The sequence below is a fragment of the Homarus americanus genome, unplaced genomic scaffold (genome assembly GCF_018991925.1).
Source record: "Homarus americanus isolate GMGI-L3 unplaced genomic scaffold, GMGI_Hamer_2.0 scaffold27042, whole genome shotgun sequence".
NCBI lineage: Eukaryota > Metazoa > Arthropoda > Malacostraca > Decapoda > Nephropidae > Homarus > Homarus americanus.
In genome coordinates, this window is record NW_024738151.1 from 358,829 (window position 1) to 375,000 (window position 16,172).

A 16,172-nucleotide genomic window follows, 5' to 3' on the forward strand; every position below is an offset into this window, starting at 1 on the left:
TTATTATCATCATTTTTATTATTGCTCTGGCAGACACGCGCGGTTGCCAAAGACTCGATAATTACGAGGTTGATGTACAATAACAGAAGCCGCTGGAGCGTGGCACCGGGAACCCTGGGCTGGAATGTTCAATTCTTGAGACTGGACCTTGGGATTCTAGACGCCTCTCCCCACCCTGGAAAGTTCTTTATAACGCACCTCTATAACCCTGGCTCCCTTAACACGAGAAACAGGGTGAGAGAGAGAGAGAGAGAGAGAGAGAGAGAGAGATCTGCTTACTGACTGACTGACTGACTGACTGAAAGACTGACCGACTGACTGATTGAAAGATACAAGTCCATCTATACAAACTTACACAAAACACGCACACATACACATTAACATCAATCCACACACACACACACACACACACACACGCATAAATGTTCATCTACATACATACATACATACATGTAGATAGCGCCAGGTATATAGACAGTAGGTAATAATTAACATATAGACGAACTTCGCATAAATCCACAATGGACCGATGATTTAAAGTCTCGGACAAAAAGAGCCGCCATCTCGCAAAACCTATTATGATGGAAGATACTGCAATTATTATTCAAATTATATCATCATATTCTGGAAAAGTTTGGAAGACTCGGAAATGAAAGAGAAATTTCCCTCCCTCTCGTGTGTGTGAGTCGCAGGGAAAGTCCTAAAGGCGAGAGTACAGGTAATTACAAGACACCGGTTTAGGTATATAAAGTACAGGTACACCTGGTACAGTGGCGGTACAGGTACAATAACTCTCACAGGTGCCAGGTACGTCAGTAAAGCCTTATTAAATTTCAGATGTGCAAATTAAAATTAAAATTGACAGTATGTAGGTGGAGGAGGAGGAGGAGGAGGAGGAGGAGGAGGAGGAGGAGGAGAAAAACGGAAGGAGAGGTGAAGGAAAAGAAGACAAAGGACAAAGAGAGAAGAAGACAAGAAGCAAAAGGAGGAACGGGGGAAGAGGAAGAAATGAGGAGAAGAAAAGAGCAAGGGAAATAAGGAGGAGGAGAAAGAGAGGAAGAAATGAGGAGAAATAGCAAGAGGAGGAATCGGAGGAGGAGGAGGAGAAAGACACTATTTAAAAATCATTAATTACCAAGCTGTTCAGGTAACCTCGTTAATTACACTAATCCCAACAGGTAAATTGCTGTTTCCATTCCTTCACGACTAAAAAAAAAAGTATAATTATTTAATCTAATCTAATCTAACCTAACATAACCTAACCTAATCTAACCTAAATAAGACTTACATTTATGTTAAAAAAATTATAAATATTTCACAAACTAAAAAAAATACAATATACAAAAAAAAAAATACAATATGCCCCAAAAATATTCAAACGGGCGGGTAAAATATATTTATTTTCATTAGTTAAGGAATAAAGTGCGATGATATTTCGAAAATTATGAATTTAAAAAAAAAGGCGTCTAAAAGGAGGTGTATGGCTGTATGTTAATAAGGATCAAGTGAAGAAGAAAACAAATCCCTCATTCACGATAAAAACAAGATCCTTAGTCATGTCAGGAAAGGCGGCTGATTCTGGGTTGATAAATCACAGGAAAATATATATAATAGTAAATAAACGTTAAAGTAAATAAATAAATAAATAAATACAATTAATCCCTGTTCAAAATTCCTCAACACACAATGTACAGTAATACTCAAGGATATATTCCCCAGCACACAGTAAGACTTAAAGTTATCCCCCACCAGAAAAATTATTGCTGATCTGAGACAAAATATTTATACTACCAGGAAACTTCGACGTTCGTATTTAAAAACAAAAACAAACGACTCTTGTGTGAACCTCAGCTGGCTTATATGAGAGAGAGAGAGAGAGAGAGAGAGAGAGAGAGAGAGAGAGAGAGAGAGAGAGAGAGAGAGAGAGAGAGAGAGAGAGAGAGAGAGAGAGAGGATCATAAACCTAATCTTTCTCGGGCCAGAACCTGTTTATATCTCTCCCTTCTGAGCCTCTGAACCTCTTTTAGGGCGTTTGAACCTCTTTTAGGGTGTTTGAACCCTTTTTGAACCTCTTTAGGGTGTTTGAACCTCCCTTAGGTAAAGTTCAACGCCTCACATTGTCCCGCTGTGAGTGTCGGAGTCTCAGGGAACACGACAATCTTTTCTGTACTTATGGTTTTATGTGGCAGTAAGCTGAAGAGCAGGAGGAAGATTATTCATGTGTAATATTTTATTTATGTACACACACACACACACACACACACACACACACACACACACACACACACACACACACACACACACACACACACACACACACACACACACACACACACACACACAAGACTTAAAATTTATCATCATGAACAAATTGTTTCTATAATAATAATAATAATAATAATAATAATAATAATAATAATAATAATAATAATAATAATAAAAAAATAATAACACGCGAGGAAGGAAGGAGAGAGGGAGGGGGAGGAGGGAAGGAGGGTAGGGTCAAATATATATTTTTCGACCTACAGAGTGGAAAGGAGGGAGGTATGGAGGTGGGCGTGGCAGACCAGCTGACTCCCTAAAAGATAACATCACCGCTACATTGATTTTTTCCATCATCTTCATTTATCCGTAAAAAAAGATGAGATATATTACGTCCCTATGATCAAAGTACGACCCGGAGGGAGATGGCTGGAGGGTGTAGGGGGAGATAGGGGAGAAACATGGGGAGGGTTGGGGAGAAGGATGGCTGGAGAGTGGGGAGTAGAGGAAGAAGATGGGGGAGGGTTGGAGGGGGGGGGAGGTAAAAAAACAAAGGTTTCATAGCAATTTCAGATATGATTTGATTACAGGAGGCCAGAGTGACACACGGCCTATGTCCTTTGATAGGCCGTGTACGTGCTGCCAGATGTATGTGTCTGTGTGTGTGTGTTGGGATATGCTATTAATATGGTGATGTCATTATCGTCGTCATTATCATCGTCATTATCGTTCAATTATCTTCTTCATCATCTATTATCATTATCGTTCAATCATCTTCATTATCCATTGGCGTTTGTTCTCATCATCCATAGCAATTAACGCCAATCATCATTAATATCATCCGTCGCCATTAACGCCAACACGTCAATAAATCATCGTCATCATTATCATCATTACCATCATCATCATAACCATCATTCAATCACTATCATCACAAGCGTCCTTCATTATCATTGTCATCGCGTCAACATCATAAATTAATTATCATCGCCATCAACATCAATACCTTTCACAAAACAGGGCGGGAGAGAACTTACGACATCTCGGGGTATGAATATACAGTCTGTGTTTAAACTACACTTTAAAGGACACCCTAATTTGCATACGGAAAACACCAAGTGGGGTAATAAACACGAGGGAGAAGAGACAGGCGGAAAAGAGAGTCAAGAGGGGCGATTAAGCCAAGAGGAAGTGGTAGATGGACGAGAGAGAGAGAGAGAGAGAGAGAGAGAGAGAGAGAGCTCTCACGTGAGGGGGGGGTAGGACACATAATCTAGGTTTCAAGAAGACGCCAGCCTCCAGGTGGCCACGACCCCCTCACCCACCCACCATATCCCCTACCTCCCCCCCACCCTAAGCTGAAATGATGATAGGATCCAGATGATGACGAGAAGGATGAAGGAGAAGAGAAGATGATCTAAGGTGCTGGTGAAGGCCCCAAGGTGCTGGGAAGGCCCCATGAGGCTCTGAAGGGTGCTGGTGAAGGCCCAAGAGGCTGCCCCTAAGGTGCTAACTGAAGGCCCAAGGTGCTGGTGAAGGCCTAAGGTGCTGGTGAAGGAGGTGCTGGTGAAGGCCCCCTGGTGAAGGCCTAAGGTGCTCCCCCCTAAGGTGCTGGTGCTGGCCCCTGAAGGCCCTGCAGTGCTAAGGGCTGGTGAAGGCCCTAAGGTGCTGGTGCCCTAAGAAGGCCCTAAGGTGCTGGTGAAGGGGTAAGGCCTAAGGTGCTGGGTGAAGAAGGTACCTGTGCTGGTGAAGGCCCAAGGTGCTGGTGAAGGCCCTAAGGTGCTGTACCCCAGTGAAGGCCCTGATGAGAAGGAGTTAGGAAGGATAAGAGAAGGCCCTAAGGTGAAGGCCCCTAGGTGCTGGTGAAGGCCCTAAGGTGCCCCCTGGTGAAGGCCCCTAAGGTGCTGGTGAAGGCCCTAATGCCCTAAGGTGAGGTGAAGGCCCTAAGGTGCTGGTAAGGTGCTCTGAAGGTGCTGGGTGAAGGCCCAATGCTGGTGAAGGCCCCTGGTGCCCTGCCCTAAGGGCAGAAGGCCCTAAGGTGCCTGTGCCCCCTAAGGTGTTGTTGGTGAAGGTGCTGTGAAGGCCCTAAGGTGCTGGTAGGTGCTGGTGAAGGCCCTAAGGTGCAGAAGGCCCTAAGGTGCCCCCTAAGGTGCTGGTAAGGCCCTAAGGTGCTGGTGAAGGCCCTAAGGTGCTGGTGCCTAAGGTGCTGGGTGCTGAAGGCCCTAAGGTGCTGGTGAAGGCCCTGAAGGCCCTGAGGTGCTGGGAAGGCCCTAAGTGGCCCTGAGGTGCTGGTGAAGGCCTAAGGTGCTGGTGAAGGCCTGAAGGTGCTGGTGAGGTGCTGGTGAAGGCCCTATGGTGAAGGCCCTGGTGCTGCTGGTGAAAGGCCCTGAAAGGTGCTGGTGAAGGCCCTAAGGTGCTGGTGAAGGCCAAGGTGCTGGTGAAAGGTGCTGAAGGCCCTAATGGTGAAGGTTGGTGAAGGCCTAAGGTGCTGGTGAAGGCCCTGAAGGCCCTGGTGAAGGCCCTAAGGTGCTGGTGAAGGCCCTAAGGTGCTGGTGAAGGTAGGTGCTGTGAAGGCCCCTGGTGGCCCTAAGGCTGTGAAGGCCCCTAAGGTGCTGGTGAAGGCCCAGGTGCTGGTGAAGGAGGTGCTGGTAAGGTGCTGGTGAAGGCCCTGAAAGGTGAAGGCCCTGGTGCTGGTGAAGGCCCCAAGGTGCTGGTGAAGGCCCATGGTGCTGGTGAAGGCCCTGGTGCTGGTGAAGGCCCTGGGTGCTGGTGAAGGCCCTAGTGAGGTGCTGGTGAAGGCCAAGGTGCTGGTGAAGGCCCTAAGGTGCTGGTGAAGGCCCTAAGGTGCTGGTGAAGGCCCTAGTGGGTGAAGGCCCCAGGTGCTGGTGAAGGCCCTAAGGTGCTGGTGAAGGCCCCAATGGTTGGTGGGTAAGGAGGTGCTGGTGAAGGCCCTATGGTGCTGGTGAAGGCCCCTAAGGTGCTGGTGAAGGCCCAAGGTGCTGGTGAAGGCCCAGGTGCTGGTGAAGGCCCTAAGGTGCTGGTGAAGGCCCCTATGGTGCTGGTGAAGGCCCCTGGTGAAGGCCCTGTGCTGGTGAAGGCCCTATGGTGCTGTTGGTGAAGGCCCCAAGGTGCTGGTGAAGGCCCTAGGTGAAGGCCCTATGGTGCTGGTGAAGGCCCTATGGTGCTGGTGAAGGCCCTTGCTGGTGAAAATGGTGAAGGCCCTAGGTGCTGAAGGTAAAGGCCCCTGGTGAAGGCCCTATGGTGCTGTGAAGGCCCTAAGATGTTGGTGAAGGCCCTAAGGTGAAGGCCCTGAGGTGTGGTGAAGGCCAGAGAAAGGTGCTGGTGAAGGCCCTATGGTGCTAAGGTGCTGGGTGAAGGCCCTGAAGGCCTGGTGAGGTGCTGGTGAAGGCCCTAAGGTGCTGGTGAAGGCCCTGGTGAAGGCCTGCTGGTGAAGGCCCCTGGTGAAGGCCCTAAGGTGCTGGTGAAGGCCCCAAGGTGCTGCAGGGCCCAGGTGCTGGTGAAGGCCCTAAGGTGCTGGTGAAGGCCCTAAGGTGCTGGTGAAGGCCCTAAGGTGCTGGTGAAGGCCCTAAGGTGCTGGTGAAGGCCCTAATATGCTGGTGAAGGCCCTGAGGTGCTGGTGAAGGCCCCAGGATGGTGAGATAATACCGTAGAATGAGCAATATATAATAAAGATCCAATCGAATACCCTAGACCTATAGCCACACACGAGACCTAACATAACCTTTCAGGGACAGGACTAAGCCATACTATGTTAGTAATGCCAGTGCACTTTAATATTATTGGTAAGATAGCTGATGCCTTAAGACTGCATCCACATTTTGTACCTAGTAGTCGATTACTATCTGAACTCTTAACTCACTATGTATTGCCGGTTCACTGTAACACTCAGCGCCACAATAACCTGACCACTAACTCGTTGTGATCTCCTGGTAGGTAATCCTCTATGCCCTGCCGCTCACAGGATTAGTATGGAGTGTACAATAAACTAGCCGCTGACCACTGCAAAGTTCACAATCAATTCTGCTATTCACCACCAACACCACCACCCTCTCTCTCCCTCCCTCCCTCCCTCTCACTACCACCATCACCAACTCGATCTTGCGGCTCTTAGCGGTGTGAGAATGTCAAAGGTTGTGTGAGTGTCTTTGATCCTCCCTCTCTCCTTCCCTCCCTGCCTCCCTCCCTCCCTCCCTGCTTCCCTCCCTCCCTCCCTCCCTCTCTCCCTACTTATCACTCTCCCCTCCCTCCCTCCCCTCCCGCCCTCCCTCTCTCTCTCCCCTTCCTCCCTCCCCTCCCTTCCTCTCTCCCTGCCACCTCCCTCCCCATTTACTCATTCCTTACCTTACTCATCACTCACCCTTCTCTCCCTCACTTACTCCCTCCCACCATTCATCCCCCATCCATTCCTCTCTCCCTCCGGCCTCTCATCCTTTCATTTTCTCATTCTGTCTTTATCATCTTTTAATGTTCATCACCCTCTCCCCTCCCTCACCTTTTCACCCTCCACCGACCTGATTCTCATTCCCCTCACTCACCTTTTCACCCTCTCCCCTCCCTCACTCTCACCCTCCCACCTACTTCGCTCCCACCTTTTCACCCTCATCTCCCTCACCCTCACCTTTTCACCCTCATCTCCCTCACCCTCACCTTTTCACCCTCATCTCCCTCACCCTCACCCTTTCACCCTCATCTCCCTCACCCTCACCTTTTCACCCTTTCCTCAATTCTCCCCTCAATACTCTGCTTATTCTCTTGTTACCATTCACGCTAATTCTTTTTTACCACCACGAAACTTCTTCTTCTCCTCTGTTTTTTTTCACTTCCATCTTTCGCTTCTCTCCATTTTCAACTCGTGTTTTCAGTATTTTTTTTTATTCTTTGTTTTCATTTTATTCCGTCACACCCGATTCATTTCCCTCTTCTTCCCCTTCCCCTCTTCCACCTCTTTTCACCGCTTTTTTCCTCCTCTCTCTTCTTTTCAACTCTCTCTCTCTCTCTCTCTCTCTCTCTCTCTCTCTCTCTCTCTCTCTCTCTCTCTCTCTCTCTACTCCTACTCTCTCTCTCTCTCTCAATATTTGTCCCTTTTCCACTAGATTCCTTTTCCTTCCTATCCCAGCTCAGTCCCGTTTCTCCCTCTTCCTCTTTCTTTCATTACATCTTATCTCCCATTCTCTCTATTTCCTCTAATTTTTTCTTCTCTGTGGCTATCCTCCTCCTCCTCCTCCTCCTCCCCTCCTCCCTCCTCCTCCTCCTCCTCCCTCCTCCTCCTCCTCCCCTCCTCTTCTTCTTCTTCTGCCAGATAAAAAGACAATGTTTACGTGTTTATGGAGCTTAAAAATATAATTTCCTTTCTTCATTTCAACTCGTCTCTCCCTCTTACTCTTGCTCCTCTTCTTTCTCCTCTCTTACTCTTTCCCCCCTCTCCTCTTTTCCTCCTCCCTCCTCCCTCCCCTCTTCCTCTAAAACAAAAAAGAAACTTACACAAATCACGGAGTAAAATATATCCCAGTGAAGGTGTGATGAAGGTAACCATGAATGCACCACACACACACACACACACACACACACACACACACACACACACACACACACACACACACACACACACACACACGCACACACACACACAAAGTTAAGATCCTGTGTTTTTTCGAGGATGGTGGTGGTGGTGGTGGTGGTGTAAGTGATGGTGGTGGGCATAGGACTGTAGGTGGTAGTGATGATACTGATGATGATGACGGTGATGATAGTAATAATGATGAAGATGGTAATGAAGATAATGATAAATGAGATTGATGATGATGATGATGATGATGATGATGATGATGACTGAAGTGATGACTTAACCTTTTATAAACACTGTGATATAAATAACAGTAATAGTATTTATGTACCGCTATTAATATTGAGTAAACTTTTATACCTATACCTGTATTTAAGTGTACCTGTAACCAAACCTGTGTTTACACCATACGTAACCTAACCTAACCTACTTAACCTAACCTACGTAACCTAACCTAACCTAACCTAACCTAACCTAACCTAACCTACTTAACCTAACCTACGTAACCTAACCTCACCTCACCTAACCTCACCCCAACCCAACCCAAATATGCTAAAATGAAAAAAAAATCGAATCTAGCTGTTCATAAGGAAATAAAAAGCGAATCTATTAACCTGGGATACGTACGTACACCTTTCCTCACCACCGTACATCTTCACCAACTCACAAACGAACTGTCTCTCTCAGAATATATATCCCAGGAGTCGTTAAAGACCTTTCTCACTGCCTGATGGAGCCCTTTACTGCTCTCTTCGTACGCTGGGCTTCCGGTCTGGGTGGGGCGGTGAGGGGAGGGTGGTGTGGGGTGGGTGGTGGTGGGAGGTGGAGTGGTAGTGTGGGGGAGGGTGGTGTGGGGTGGGTGGTGGTGGGGTGGGTGGTGGTGTGGGGGGAGGGGTGGTGTGGGGTGGGTGGTGGTGGGGTGGGTGGTGGTCTGGGTGGGGTGGTGAGGGAGGGTGGTGTGGGAGGGTGGTGTGGAGTGGGTGTGGTGTGGTGGGGTGGGTAGTGGTGGGGTGGGTGGTGGTGGGGTGGGTGGTGGTGGGAGGGGTGGTGTGGGGTGGGTGGTGGTGGGGTGGAGTGTTGGTGGGGAGGGTGGTGGTGGGTGGTGGTGTGGGGGAGGGTGGTGTGGAGTGGGTGGTGGTGTGGGGTGTTTGTTTGTGGGGGTGGAGCTATTCATGTCTCTTTTGAAAACCTTCGTGGTGGTTAGGATTTATTTTTTTCTGGGAGTGGGGAGAGGGGGGAGGGGGATAGGGAAATGGGGGAGGGGAGATGGGGAGATGAAAAAGGAGGGGAACGAAGAGAAGGGAGATACGGAGGGGAGGAGGGGAGATAAGGAAGGGAAGGGGGAGAGAAGGAAGAGGAGGGGAAAGAAGGAAGGGGAAGGGGGAGAAGGAAAGGGAGGAGGAGATGCAAAGGAAGGGTTAAATCATCGTCCTCTCAAGAGAGTTCCCATTACACTCGACAAGGTTAAACCATTGTACTTACACTATATCGTACTCAAGGGGGTTAAGTCATCGTACTCAAAAGGGTTAAATCATCGTACTCAAAAGGGTTAAATCATCGTACTCAAAAGGGTTAAATCATCGTACTCAAAAGGATTAAATCATCGTACTCAAAAGGATTAAATCATCGTACTCAAAAGGATTAAATCATCGTACTCAAAAGGATTAAATCATCGCACTCAAAAGGGTTAAATCATCGTACTCAAAAGGATTAAATCATCGTACTCAAAAGGATTAAATCATCGTACTCAAAAGGATTAAATCATCGTACTCAAAAGGGTTAAATCATCGTACTCAAAAGGGTTAAATCATCGTACTCAAAAGGGTTAAATCATCGTACTCAAAAGGATTAAATCATCGTACTCAAAAGGGTTAAATCATCGTACTCAAAAGGGTTAAATCATCGTACTCAAAAGGGTTAAATCATCGTACTCAAGGGGTTCATCACAAATGTTAAGAGACTACACCGGCCATGGTATCGAACACAACATCAACCAAACACTTAAGAGCATAAAGGCATTAATCCCAGAGATGCTAATAGAGCACTTTTAATCGGCACCCAGTGTATAAGAGACGGTGTGAAGCCAGTCCATAAATGGCCACGCTTAACAGGCCATTTAACAAGTGCCTTTTATGACGCACTTCTTCTAAGATGTTTACGCAAATTCACCCCCTCGATAAATCTCGGGGTAATGGCTCTCTCTCTCTCTCTCTCTCTCTCTCTCTCTCTCTCTCCTTATATTATTCTGACAGTTTTCGTATTTTTCTTAGTTTCTTCTTCTATATGTCTTTAAGTCCTTCAAATCCTTTAGTTATCAATTTATTTTCTCTTTCTCTCCGCCTTTCTTTCCTCTCCTTCTTCCTCCTCCTCCGCCTTTCTTTTCCCTCCTCCTTCCTCCCTCTCCTCCATCAACCCTCTCCTTCTGCCTCCTTTTTCTCCTCAACTTTATTCCCGTATATACTGTCTCTCATTTCTTACGTTTTCTCTAAGTATATTTTCTTCTGTTATTCATCTTTCCCTACCTACTGACGACAGTTTATTGTCAGCGGCTGTCAGCTCAAACCCATTAACTGTCAGCTCCGTGCCGGTAACTGTCATTTATGGGAGAGTGACGTCAGTTCAATGCCAGTGACTGTCGGCTCCCTGCCAAAGAGTCAGCCTAGTGCCAGTGAAGGTCATTTCAGTGCCAGTGACGTCATCTTAGTTTTAGTAACATCATCATCCTAGTGCCAGTGACGTCATATTGGTGCCAGTGACGTCATCTTCGGGCCAGTGACGTAATCTCAGTGCCGATAACATAATCCTAGTGCCAGTGACTCATCTTAGTGTCAATAAAACCATCCTAGTGCCAATAACATCATCATTTTAGAATCAGTGACGTCATTCTGGTGCCAGTGACGTCAACTTAGTGCCAGTGCCGTCAGCCGATAATAAGTGTCAGCAGCCTAAGAGTAAAATCACCCCCTTCCCCTCCCGTGACAACATGAGTGCCAACGGCTGGTGAAGTTACCAATTTGTCCGGTATTGTCGACCAAGTGCCTCTGACGTCATCGATGGCACTAGAGCTCTCAGTGCCATAACAGAACGACCCACTTAAAACTGGACAGGCACCCCCTCCTAAAAGTGTGTGTGTGTTGGGGAGAGAAAAAAGAGAGAGAGAGCATGACAGTTTTCCACCTCATTTCTCTCTCTCACATGATACCAGAGAAGGAAGTCAAGGAGGATAAGTCTTCCTCTTTATTCTCCAACACTCGTAAGTTATTTTTATTCTTTTTTCCTTAACTGCCAGTAAGAGATCGGTGTGGGGTAAAATTGAACCTCGGTGCATTCTCAGGGTCAGTTATTTGGGTCGCCATATTTGTCGTCGTGGCTGATGTAAACATGTTAATAGTGTTCTTAGTCATTTAGGCCCCCAAAAAAGTCGAAATTTTGAGTATTTTTTTTACCGTTACTGAAAATAAACCAGTCAAAATTACCCTCATATCTAGTGAATAGAAAAAAAATGACGTAGGATTTTTTTTTACTGTAACTGAAAATGAACCAGTTAAAATTGCCCTTATATCTAGTGAAGAAAAGAAAAAAAATTATCGTAAGAATATTTGAGAATCTAATTTTCTACCATAACTTAAAGTGAACTAGACAGAATGATCCTCACAACTCAAGTTAAGTTAAGAGGAAAAAGACCGTAAGAGGCTTTTGTGACTCCGGATCCTAGACGCTGTTCCTCAAGTCGTATATAAAAGCTGTAACATAAATTCAACCAGATAGACACGTTCCTGTTGAGACATGTACAGCTTTATCAGGGTTATATACATGACCATATACCTTACCCCCCCCCCCTCTCTTTCTCTCTCTCTCTCTCTCTCTCTCTCTCTCTCTCTCTCTCTCTCTCCGATCTATTTCCCTATCCGTTTCCTTCCCTCTCCTTTAAGTGCTCTCCTTTCCTTTCCTTCCTACTCTCCCTTCTTTGCTTTCCTTTCCTCTCCACACTTTACACCTCCCTCTCCTCCCATCTCCCTGTATTGCTCTCTCCCTCCCTCCCTCCCTCCGACACGGTCAAGAGGATTACCACGCAAGAGAAGAAAGAAGGAAGGAAGGGAAGGAAGGGGCCGTTCCAGCATCAGTATCGCGACACATTTTCTCTTCCGCCAGCCATGACCGATCTCCGGGTCTTACAAAAAAAAAAGTTCGGAATATATTTTTTTCTATTTTTCTATCTGCTTACGTTCGCTTATGATACGACACGAAGATGGATTCTCAAAAGTTCTTAGGTCAAAGGTCAAATTTTTTATATATTTTTTTTAATGTGTAAAGACTCATTGATACTAGTTCACTTACGTTACGATACGAAGATACGATTATTTTTTGAAAGGCTCTTACGGTACATTATATAGTTGACTGAGACCGTGGAAAATAACTGATCTAATTAATTTAAATAAGGTAGGGTATAAAGGTGGATTCTTGAATAATCTTAAGTTAATTCTTTATGTCGTTCTTAGTGGTATAGCTTTAACCTTGGCCCTCGAAGTTATAGCTTTAACCATCGTCCTCAAAAATATTATAGCATCAACAAGAATCGTTTGAATTGTCTAGTCTTTTAGCTGGACGACATGATAAAAATAATGCATCCCAAATTACAAAAAAATATAAAAAATCGAAAAAAAAAATACGAAACTGCCCATTTTAATACTACCGGGAATCTCTCCAATACTGTCGGCAAAGTCCCCCCCCCCATCAGTGCCGGCCCTAACAAGCGAGTGACAAAGCCAGTAAACGCGATTAGGCAACTCCAAAAAAAAAGTATTACAGCCAATCGTTTCTCATTTCACTCCGTTCAGGGGATTTCATTGGCTAAGCTCGATTTTTTCCCCTCCCCAAGGTCCAAAATGCGTCCCGATTGGTTCAGTTCCGAGAAGGTTTGTGTGTTGTGTTAGATAGAGACTATTAATGCTGCCGAGAGTTTCTTAAAGGTTCGTACGATAAATTCTGTCTTTTGATCCATCACAATAAAGGAAGAATCTAACCGAATCACTTAAGGTACGACACAAAAGATGGATGTCTCAAAGGGTCGTAAGTTAAAAAAAAAATCGTAAAATAGATTCACAAAACGGAGATAACTGGATTAATAAAAGTGAAAGCACATACAAAAAATATTATTCAAAATGGCGTCGATATTATACTGAGACTCAAATTGAAATTTTTTTTATATATATTCTTAGTTGAAGGATCAAGGTATAGTCTCAATACAATTTTTACGACATTTTGGAGTCTATTAAAAAAAAAAGTTCTCACATCTCCGGTTGAGGAAGAAATTTGACCGTGCAAGAGCTTTCGATAATCCGGACACACAGGGATCATTCCGGTTAAAAGTCCAGTTATGGGATATTCCTCCATTACTTACAAGATCCGGTTATTAGTTTTACGACTCCGGTTTACTCGTGTTATAGTTCCGGTCGTGCCTTTTATCGATTTTCTTTATCCGAATTTTATTACCGTCTCGCGTGGTAAAGCGGACACTTCCTATACCGTCTCACACAGCAGGGGGAGGAGGAAGAAGAAGAAGAAGAGGAGGAGGAGGAGGAGGAGGAGGAGGAGTAAAATAAGTAAGATGAAGAGGAGGAAGAGGAGGGCGAGTTAAATTCTCCTTAAGGATTTGAACCAATTACATCGTTATCAATCTCATCACCTATCACCTTTTTACATCAACCTATCCCTAGTCACTTTTTTATCACCTCTCTCTCTCTCTCTCTCTCTCTCTCTCTCTCTCTCTCGTATTTCAATGTATTTTTATCTTCATTTATCATCTATTTCAACTCTTTATTTCCATTTGTGTATTTACTCTGTTTATCTTATGCAGTCTTGTTTATTTAGCCATTTGCATACTTACACCTGTGGAGGGAGGGGGAGGCTGGGTTTGTATTATCTTAGTTGAATACTATATAACGAGCACTTTATGGCCCACAGAACTCAATTAAGAGAGAGAGAGAGAGAGAGAGAGAGAGAGAGAGATTGTATAAAGATCTACAAATACTATGGTACACAAACAGTACGAGAGAAAGAGACAATAAGAGAAACAGACAGACAGACAGACGGACAGACAGACAGACAGACAGACAGACAGACGGACAGACAGACAATAACTGAACAGAAGGGCGTCTCTAATATACTTCATTATCAACCCCCAATAAAAAATAAATAAATAAATAAATAATAAACCAACTAACAAATAAATAAATAAATAAATTAATTAATTAATAAATGAATGAGTCTCCTCTTCACCTCCCTGCTACACACTTTATGTACAGGTGGTGTCCTGGATCTACATCATCTATGGTGGAACTTTACTGCTGATGAGCCTGAGTTATTTACACCACAAACATGATGGTGATTTATTACGAGGCCAGATTACATCAATTTATTATTCAAATGTGTATGTGTGTGTGAGTGTGTGTGTGTGGTGAAAACAAGAATGAAGATATATTTTTTGCATTTGCTTCCTATATAACATCTCTCTCTCTCTCTCTCTCTCTTTGTCTACTCACCCTTCCACCCTCTTCTAACTCTCCCTCCCTTTCCCTCACACAATATACACAGGCTGTTCCACTTCATCTCTCTACTCACACTAACCCCAGTTCCACTCTCCTCTCCTCTCCCTCTTCCTTAACATCACATTGGTTTTCCCCCTTTCTTCCCTCCCTCACTCATTCCCTCCCTCTCATCCTACATAGGTTAACCCATCCCCACTCACCCCCTATATTCTCCTTCTCCCTCCATCACTCACCTCTCTCTCCCTTCTTCCCCCTCTCCATCCCTTACCTCTCTCTCTCTCTCCCCTCATGCCTCTTTGGGTTACTCACTAACTACCCTAACTCTCTCTCCCTCGCCAGAAATACACAGGTTGTGCCCCCCACTCACCCTACATTCTCCCTCTCCTCCCCACACTCATCTCTCGCTCCTCCTCCTCCTCACAACACACACATACACAGGTTGCACCCCCCCCCATAACATCAAAGACACCTTCAAATGGTAATTAAATCAAAGGTGATATTCTGGACGCCATTACTGCCCAGCTTTGATCCTGTCCTCGGCTATGAGTTTTATCTCCCCCTCTACCCTATTGCCCTTCCCCTATCCCCGAGCAATGGTGGTATGGTAATTGACCTTGGTTATCCCAGGGCAATGGTTAGCTAATGGGTAGGGTACCCAAGGGAACCCCCCCCCCCCCTCCTCCACCAGCCACACAGATCCCGCCCACCAAGTCGTCAGCCAATCAAAATTTTCCTGAGTGCTATAAACTCGTGCTAATATGTTAATGAATTTCTGCCTCTAAAAGCACATACTATAATTTTCATTTGTGAATGTGCCGACCTTGTGTCACGATCGAAGTGCCGGATTAGTGTCTAGGAGCCAGTCTACAAGGAACACACTACAGTAATGTTGTTTACATAGCCGTCGGAGAAGGAGGAGCGAACTATCAACGGCCCCGCCCACTTCTAACTGAACAGGCCAAGGAAAGGTTGTTGTGCTCCAGCAGTGTGTTTACCAACTTCTGACGACGTCTTTTTATTCTTCGAGTCGCCTGTCATTGAGTTTATAGAGAAATGTCCACATAACAAATAACAGAAACACTTTGTGTTATTTTGGCAACGAGAATGATGCAATACAACACTACCTTAGCAACCGATCCGCTTGTCTGAGCAGTCATGGTTGCTAGGTGAAGACGGCAGTGAGTGGAAGTTAGTCAAGAGGTTGATTGTAACCCCATGTCCCAGGGAAACAATGGGGCTATGGTGACACAGTTGTTACTAATGATAGAAAAGGTCAGTGGTGAAAATTGGTAGCACTAGGCCCAGAGTTGGTAGAAATGGTGAGCACTGGATCCAATAATTGTGAAAATAAAGATAATGGCAGCAATTATGGTGAGAGAACAACAAATAATAATGGAAAGCACAATGGCAGCCACTGGTGACACTGGCTTTAATAATGGTAGTGGCAGTGACAATGGGAGGAAGAATGGCAGGGGTGGTGGTGGCAAATGGATGAGCTAAGTATGGGAAATGAGATTAATGAGAAGCTCTCTAGCCTCTGATAACACCGTGGTGACTCTGGAAAAGGAGAGCGTTCTGAGTCAATCCAAACCTTTCTGGAATCAACCAAACATTCCTGACATCAACCAACCACGTCAAAGTATCAACCAGACTCTCCCTAGAATTAACCAAACCTTTAAGACAGGGAATCAACCATAACCAACCCAGACTCCAGGAAAACCCTCCCACAACCACAAAAACCAAACGCTAAGACCATCACTACCGGCACTACCACAAAA